At 33.7% G+C, this 9,224-nt stretch overlaps 1 pseudogene; it reads right to left on the minus strand.

Moving 5' to 3' along the window:
* Positions 1 to 7,582: 7,582 nt before the first annotated feature.
* On the minus strand, positions 7,583 to 8,509 carry LOC130902904 (proteasome subunit beta type-5-like; annotated as a pseudogene).
* Positions 8,510 to 9,224: the final 715 nt, after the last annotated feature.

Below are 9,224 nucleotides of genomic sequence, written 5' to 3' on the forward strand. Positions count from 1 at the left end.
AATAAAATGATAGTGCTATTTATGGGTCAAACATTTTCAGAGCGGGTCCATCAACCAACCTTGAACCTCACTCGGATGATTGTCATGATCCATCAAATGCAGATGTACAGGTCATTCAATCAGATTTGCTGCTAAGGGAGTGTTTCATTTGCAAAAAATCGCAAAAACGCCGTCATGGTCGCGATGTGCCATTAGCAGTAAATAAATTACGGACAATTGAATTATTAAAATGTGCAGCTACAGAACACAATGACATTGAGATGTTGGAGAAAATGAGTTCTTTTGCGGATACTTCTGCAATTCCTTATCATAAATGCTGTAAGGATAAAAAAGAAGAAAGTGATTTTATAAAGAAACGTGAGCCTTCGAATACAGCTTATGAATTGCTGAGTGAAATGAATGAAGAATTGGTTGTTGAAAAAAATTAATGACTTTTTTTGATCACGTAAAAAAAGAATACCACCAACTATTAGTTGAACAATACAAGTTGTTATCGGAATCTATTAGCAGCAGTTCATTTTCCGATCGCCACTTAGAAAGTAAGATCATGGATACTTTTTCGATAACGATCAAAATTATTTATGCTGAAAAAAAGAAGTTTCTCTTCGATAGGAAATTCAAAATTGTACGACTACAAAATTGCCTGATGATTGTTCTGCTGAAGGTTTAATTGAAGGTGAATTAGATTATGTGCCAGAACTTTTAACCTGCTTCTTGGAAACATTTGTTATGGGCGATGCTTCGCATCTATCGAAGCAAAAACGTAATATAAGTTTAGGTTTAGCAGTGAAAAGCTTGTGTAATAGCAAAAAAATAATCAACTTGTTATCTAAATATCGGCACTGTTGTTCGTATACTACTTTGGAAGACTTAGAGACCGAATTAACTTTTTCTACGGCTAACAGTATCTTCGTGTGCCCTGAAGATATCTTACGTCGTCCGAACTTAAATACGGCAGTTGCCTTCGATAACTTTGATCGCTTCGTCCAAACACTAAATGGAAAAGATACTCTTCACGATACAGTGGAGATAATTTTTCTAAACATTGCTCCAAATGCAGATACAATGCCTTCAATATCTTCAGCTGCTAATGAAGTTGAAAATCTAGCTTCTAATCAAACTGTATGTAGCAATACATCAGAATCTACGCTTCTAACAACGAGAAACCGGAAACGCCGAGCCTTTGAAGAAATAACTTTTGAGATGCGCCCATTTACAAAAATATTAAAAATAGCAACTTATAATGAGCTTGACATTTCCGCACTCAACAAAGATCCTGCAAATTTAATTACAGCTAAGCAATTAGATATTATGTGGATGTTATCGCATAAGCTCAATGTACGTGGTAGGTACGTGGGTTGGGTATAATAGTAAAATTTATATTGATAATTCACCTGTCCAAAAAATTTCGTATTTGACTCCCATAAACGAGTCTCCCACTAATCATTCGACAGTTTTGAAAACTTTAGAATTGTGCCAAGAAGTTGCAAAGGAATGTAACGCTCCATACATTCAGGTTACATATGATTTAGCTATAGCTCGCACGAGTTATTGCATACAATCTCAAGAATCTCCAAAATTTGATAACATTTTTATTCACATTGGGGCTTTTCACATCGAAATGGCTTTTTTCAAGGCAGTTGGCACTTTTATTGATGAATGCGGACTCACTAATATCAGATCTAATTGCTGAAGGATCAGTTTCAGGTTTTACTACTGGGAAAAATTATAATAGATGTAAAAAATTACATTCTATTATGGCGTTAACATTGCAGCAATTTCACTTCCAGTCTTTTTTGGAAAACACGAATTTGACTATCGAAGATGGTGTAATTGAATATCTCACTGATTTCTCGCAGTTTCAAGATAGCTCGCCTCAAATACAGCATCCAGATACACAAAATCTACTCCAATTATATGATCAATATACGGCAGAAACTTTACGAGGCAAGCACGGTAAAAAGGCACAATTTTATGCTATGTACATTGATTTTCTAAATCTTTATCATTTATTTATCAGAAGTATAAGAGTTGGAGATTTAGATGCATACATTTATGTTCTTGGAAAAATCGTCTGTTTGTTTTTCTACTTCAATCAACAAAATCACAGCGGTTGGCTAGTATTTTATTTAAATCAACTTCAACACATTAGCAATACACATCCAGGCCTTCGAGAGAAAATTGCTAAAGGCTCGTTTGGTATTAGGAGAACTCAAAAACCCTTTTCGCGGATCCCAGTTGAGTAAACAATCAATGGTGAAGCAGCACGTCGGCGCACGCGAATCGTGAACCTGACGATCTCTATTTCTGCCAGACAACGTTGGGCACGAAATCATGGAGCTCGAACTTGAATTATTTCACACGTTTTAAATCGTACAGGAATGAGTAACAATAGTGAAGACGTCGCCGCAGACTTACATCCAGATAGACTCAAGGAGCATCAAAAGCAAATTAAAGCTTTCATGCATAGCATTGAGCAGATCACCAATCCCTTCACTTCCTCCATAGACAAAGATAATCTATATAATATTTCTACAAGACAGGCTACTAGCCAAGAAGTTGCTAATTGTTTGCTAACCTCTGTTTTATCTGGGATGTCTCTCCGCGATCAGTTTATAACGGAATGTAATATGAATCCAGATAGATTTCACAAATTTCTGAAAAAAATCCAATACTTACTTTTGCAAGTGTAAAGAAGAAAAAGGTTATGAAGATTGGAGAAAAAGTTCATAAGGTCACATTTCAGCGGGATTTATTCGGTAGATTATTAGGTCTATCTCTGGTTGTAAACTTAGATCTTGGAAAAGTATTGTGTTTCCAATAACACCAGTCCCGTTATCACTATGCCATATAGATGGTTCTTTTAATAAAACTGCAAAATCAGTACTGGTTCAAGAACTAGAAATGAGAATTGAAGAAATGGTACAACTACCACCCCAGGTAGTCTGTGGAATTAAACAAATGCCGCGCAATTTCGGGGATTTATCAGAGAAAATTTTGCAAACTCTTGTAAAAACTCCAGCAGATAGTATAGCCATTATATTTGATCGTTACTTCACACCTTCGATAAAAAATTGTGAACATGTTCATCGACGCAATATAGATGACAAAGATTTTCATATTGCCGGTCTTCAACAAAGCAGAACCTCTGACTTCTCCAAAGATTTAAAAAATATAAAGTTCAAAGAAGCAATAGTGAAATTTCTTACCGAACATTGGGCTAAACAGGAGATGAAATCAATTATTGGTAACAAGAAAATATTTCTAATTCATGATTTATGTTACGTCTACTCTGTTAACGATAATGAATTATCGCAAATTATTGATCATGAACTGTCATGTCCCGATCATGAAGAAGCGGATACAAAAGCTGTATTTTTTGTCAAATGGAAGAAGAGTCTACTATCACCATCAGAACCTCTAATACAGATATCGTGGTTATTATGTTAGCCAGCATGGAACATATGAAATCGTCTGTAAAAGTCTGGATTGATCTCGGAGTAGGGAATGCACGCCGATATATCGACATTTCCGCTCTTTTCACGAAATTGGGCCCACTGGTATCAAAAGCACTATTAGCTCTGCATGCTCTAACGGGATGTGATTACAGCCGAGCTTTTTATAGGCGAGGTAAAAAAGGCCTCTACAGATTTTAATGGGATCTGTAAATATACAAGAAGTATTTTGAAACTTGGGCTCTGAAGCATATAATATTAAGGCATCATCTTCCACCGTGGAATCGTTCATCCGCCATTTGTACGGGTTTAAAAAACTAGCTGACGTTAATATTGCTGGGGTAGAAATATTTAATAAAACGTACACAGTAAATGATACGTCTCAACCCTATTCACTAAATGTGCGTAATTACGGAGCTGCAACAACATTTATTGCGAACGAAATATATTGCTTGTTTGTGGAGAAACGCTCACAATCGTATTCCTACGGAAATGTCACCACTAGAATACGGATGGAGAAATGTGGATGGAAAATTGGAGCAAACTTAGTTCCTAGGAAACCAACTTCCTGAAGTGTTCGAAGACATCGTCATAACACCTGACATTATAGGAGATCTTTAGATTCAGGTACGTTTTCTTTTCCATATTATACTATCATACAAATATAACATTATAATGTATCATAACCATTCCTAGTTACAGAATAACGAGATGACGAGGACGTCCAGGAAGTTGAAGTGGAAACAAACTTCAAAGATAAGTCTAGTGGAGATGAAGACTAAAATATTTATTTCAAATTTTAATGTTCTTTAATTTATTATAAATTGTAATGATCTATATTTAGTTTTATATTAATAAATTATCCAATTTATGTACGTAAATGCGGATATATTATTTCTAAATTTGCTTCAAAATGGTCACTCCATATAATTGTCACATTAATATTCAGGAGGACTATGACATCAACTTGACCCTCCTGCATAAAAATCTGACGCGCTGGAGTATCTCAAAATCACCTTTTTTTACATATACAAAAATATATTATGAGTTTGTGTCATGTCCAAATCGTCAGATATTTTAATAGGACACTTTTTAAGCCTTACTTGACATACACTTTGAATGTCTGACATGCTCGAATAACTTTATTTTCCAGCGCTCGTTACGGCCAGCTCCCTTGAATTAATCGTCAGATTAATATCTAATAGTAGAAAGAAATATAATGCGCGTACATACTGTAAATGAATGACGCGCTCGAGTTTTTCTAAGAATCGATTTTTTTTACTAATCAGACGGGTTCCCCTAAACACACCCCACCATATGAAGAGTTCATACTTGGTAGAGGTACATTAAAGGATGTAAGGATTCTCCCTATATAATTTTCTGACACTCTCGAGTCACTTCAAAAATCCCCGCTTGGGCTCCCCTACTATACCAATAAGTTGAAATTTATGGGGTAGGTGAGGTTAGTTGGTTGTTAATGGCATTTATTTTTATAGATGTTCATTAGCCACTCATGTCTATCATGAAGGACACAATATGCATTATTAATCTGCCAAGGTTTTGACAACTGAAAAAAATTACAAAAAACGTCTATTTCTTGAAACTACTTATATTGCCCAAATGATGAGTTCATCAATATGGAAACTGAAATCATCTTGTAGTGTAATTTATACATATCTATAACAAATTCTATAAGAAGACGTTTAATTTTAGAAACAACATATATTGCCCAAAATGATCAATGCATTAATAAGAAAACTGACTTAAATAACCTTAGTGTAATTTATGCACATCTTTTAGATTTTGAAATAACAAATTCTATAAATTCAATCAATTCTATAAATTGATCCAAATTTCTATCAACGTAAATTTGAATAATGAATTTTGAATTGAGTTTAAAAATTTTTACAATCTTAATTAATTTGACCTAGCATATCCTCAATTTTCGGTTTTGGATGGGTGCCATCTGATATTACTTTCATTCGTTTTGCCTGTTCTGTAGTGCTTTAGTTCGGACCACATTGTCTTTAATTGCAAAACCACAGGAACCAAAAATGGTAAATCTTAAATAATTATAATATATTAAAGTTAGTCCACTTTGGTGGTAAATATATATATATATATATATATATATATATATATATATATATATATATATATATATATATATATATATATATATATATATATATATATACTAGCAAACCCGGCGTTTCGTTTTATATAACATTTCGTTTGGTGATTAAAAGATGAAGAAAAATTTTTATTTTATTTTATATTTGAGAAGGAAAAATTTTATTTCATTTCACAACAGTAAAGAATTCATTTCGATCACAAAAATGTGTTATTTAGTTGAACTTCTCTAAGTAAATGAAAGTGAATCCAAAGTAAATACTGAAACGAAGCGTTATACGTGTCCGCAAATTATCCGTTTCATTGATGTACTCTTTAGTAAACTTGGAATCAACGGATTTGTATGTCACCAAATCGCCAGCAATTTCTGATTGAATGGTGAAATTCGGTGCGTGTACATAATTATTCTTTGCGGCAAGAATTGCTCGTTGACTTAACCAAGCATAATTCTGATAATTTTCACTAATGTTTGGGAAAACATTTTCAATAAGAGCTAATTGAGAGTCTACAAATCAGCAAAAGTCGTTGGTATGGTGTAGTGTGTGGTGTATATGTAGTTATTATGTGTGTGAGTGATTGGTTATGTGTGTTGTATCTTTTACCTTGCAAGTCGGTATGAAGCCGCCTTCTCGAATGATATTAGCTCCAAAGGAAGTCATGCGAAAGCAGTTATTGTATTCAAGGATGTGTTGAAGAAAATGGCTGGAATCGGGATCACTTCCATCGAACAATGGATTCAGTGGCTGTGGTGGTGTAAGTAATGGATCCAGTTTTACTTTACTTGCGCAGCACAATCCAGCCGTTTTTCTTTTGAACTTTAACGCATTGCAATATCGGCATATAGTCGTCATTGGTCCAATATCTAAATTTTCATCATCACTGTAGTTCGCAGTGGAATCATATTTGAATGCCAAGCGATTGTATGATGCCAATAATCTTCGTGTGCCCACGCATTGCCTCAATCGGGCTTTTTCTATTATTATATTTTGTCTTTCTTCGCTTAAGTTCTGTGAATACACTTGTTGCTGGCTTGCATGTCTTGTGCGGTGGCCGATGTTCACACGTCGTCCTCTAGGTATTTTGGACCATGGACAGAGTGGTGAATTTAACCTCAAATGCACGATCCACATAATTTACACAGTTCAATTTACCACCTTAAAGACAAATGCCTGCTGTTGAACACAATACCGGTTTGTCACATGAAATTAACTGAGCAGAGAACAATGATTAGCTGTCAAACAATGTATGACGCACCGGCGCCATCTACTTAAAATATTGGTTTGTAGTACATGCTATGAATCAGAGATAGCGCTGTATGTAAAAAGAGATTTTCCCTCTTTCCTGTTAAAATTTTTCCTGAATTTTCTTTGCTATAAACCTCACGGAGCCCGAGACCTTTCCAACGAATGTAAAACGGTTCCTGCGTCCTAGAGTTATACCTTATATATCCCATTAAAAAAAACCGATCATAATATAGCTGGCAAATACCTCTTTACTCTTTACAATTAATATATATTTAGTTTTTTATTGGGAAAGTGGCTAGGAAAAACCCAAGTGAACTAACTTCAATATATTTTTCGAGTTTTTGAATACTTATGTATTCCTCGTCTGGGAAATAATTAATTAAGATTATTAAAGCTTGTAAAAATTTTCAAACTCATAGAATTCAAAATTCAACATTCAAATTGAAATATTTCTATCAATGTAGTAATGAAAGAGTAGTAGAATAGTGAAGCTAATTCTAAGTATGAAATAAAATATCGGTCGATTTATTTTAAAAAATGGAACTTTGATATGGCACTGCATTTCTGAATTTCTGCATCACTTTGAGATTGATAATAATTTTGAAATGTGGAGACAAATGGTGGCTGTAATATCATAGTCTTTGCCAACAGTTTATGAACATTCCTGAAACATAAAAGTTATAGGTTACATTTTATTTGAAATATTTTTCAAATACAAATTACATAAAGTTAGATCAGTACTTGTAAAATTTATTTATCCCTTTTTTTGATATAGTTGTAAAGTAAGTCACTGCAGCCAATTATTATATTATTATTATCAATATGAGCCCAACCATTTTCTCTCATATGGTAAACACTTACTATACCACCAGAGTATGCATCTCTGTGAGTAGCATGATAAACTGATCTTCGAGCTAAAGAATGAGCTTCTTCATCTGTCAAATCCCACTTATAACCTGAATCCAATACACCAAAAGCATAAATTGAACCAGAGCCAATGCTAAATACTTTTCCTGCTGTTCGAAGGCCTTCTGAATCTACATAATAGAGTTGAGAGCCCTGAAAAGCTCATTTCCATAAATGTACCTTTATAAGAAAGTTCATTTTCATACCTTTGTATCCCAACCAGCTAACATCATTCCCATAGACAATCCCATTCCCTTGTAACTGTAGACCATATTTGCCAATAATTTGGTGGCAGCAGCTACAGATATACATTCTCTATTCCTAAGTTCATATATTCTGCATTGTTTTCCAAGAAACATATCCCAATATACACAGTCTGCTGCACCCCCAGCTAATGTTCCTAGGAAAATACAAAATTAATGTTATTTATGATTTTTGAGCACTACAATTACCTAATAAAAAATCATTTATTTCAACAATCTTCATAGTTTGGAAGCCAATAAATTGTCCTCCTGTAGCTCTGAAGTCTACTGCAAGAACTACTCCTCCTCAATACTTGAATCCCAAGGTAGTTGTACCATTATCAAAATTCATTTTCAATTCACGTCCCGTTTCATCTTTCGTTAGTATCGTAAAACTATTCGCAGGCTAAAATTAAATAATGCTGGATATTATCTAAATATTATTCAAATGGTTCTTACATCACTGAACGGTGGTTACTTGCAAACTCATGTTACAGTTGAAATTGGTAAAAAATTGATGCAAATCATTTTTTTACAAGGAAATTTCATCGGTAATGTTATCCGATAAACCACAAATTTCGGTTAGACTTATTAATATAATATTCCTAAAATCACAATCTAAAGAAGTATTAGTTCTTGGTTATAACTAGTGATTGGAATAAACAAAAATTGAACAGCTGTCAATGTAAAATATCAACTCTTGGATTATTAACACCATGTTATAGCAGATATAAAGCTCAATTTTATACTAACTTTACTGATTCGTGAATTATATGGAATAAATTTGAAAGATATGTTATAATTTTTTTTTATTATTAGCGTAACGTTTAGAAGATAAAGAGTTATTTAAAAAGTACTTAGTAACTAAGCAACTATCTATATAACTTGGCATTCATCTTTCGATTATGAAACTGTTTCGTAACGCCACACTTGGGTTTGTGAGACCCATACGGGAAATTTTATGAGTGTGTTGGTAACACTGTGTCATCTGTTCACATCTCGCTGCAATGTAAATTCAATCTTGTATGCTAGTGAAAGATACATTCTACCATTTAACTAAATTTGAAAGATCAAATAATATAATATAGAGTTAATAGAATAATATTACCTCTGCAGAAAGGTAAAAATTTATCAAATTCATTAACTTTTTTCTGTGCAGATGGACAAGCAAATGCTTTGGTTAGGTTAGATTAGGTTAGGTCAATATTTATCATTAAGTAACTTTTTTCTGTGCAGATGGACAA

This window comes from Diorhabda carinulata, chromosome Y, assembly GCF_026250575.1.
Source record: "Diorhabda carinulata isolate Delta chromosome Y, icDioCari1.1, whole genome shotgun sequence".
Classification (NCBI taxonomy): Eukaryota; Metazoa; Arthropoda; class Insecta; order Coleoptera; family Chrysomelidae; genus Diorhabda; species Diorhabda carinulata.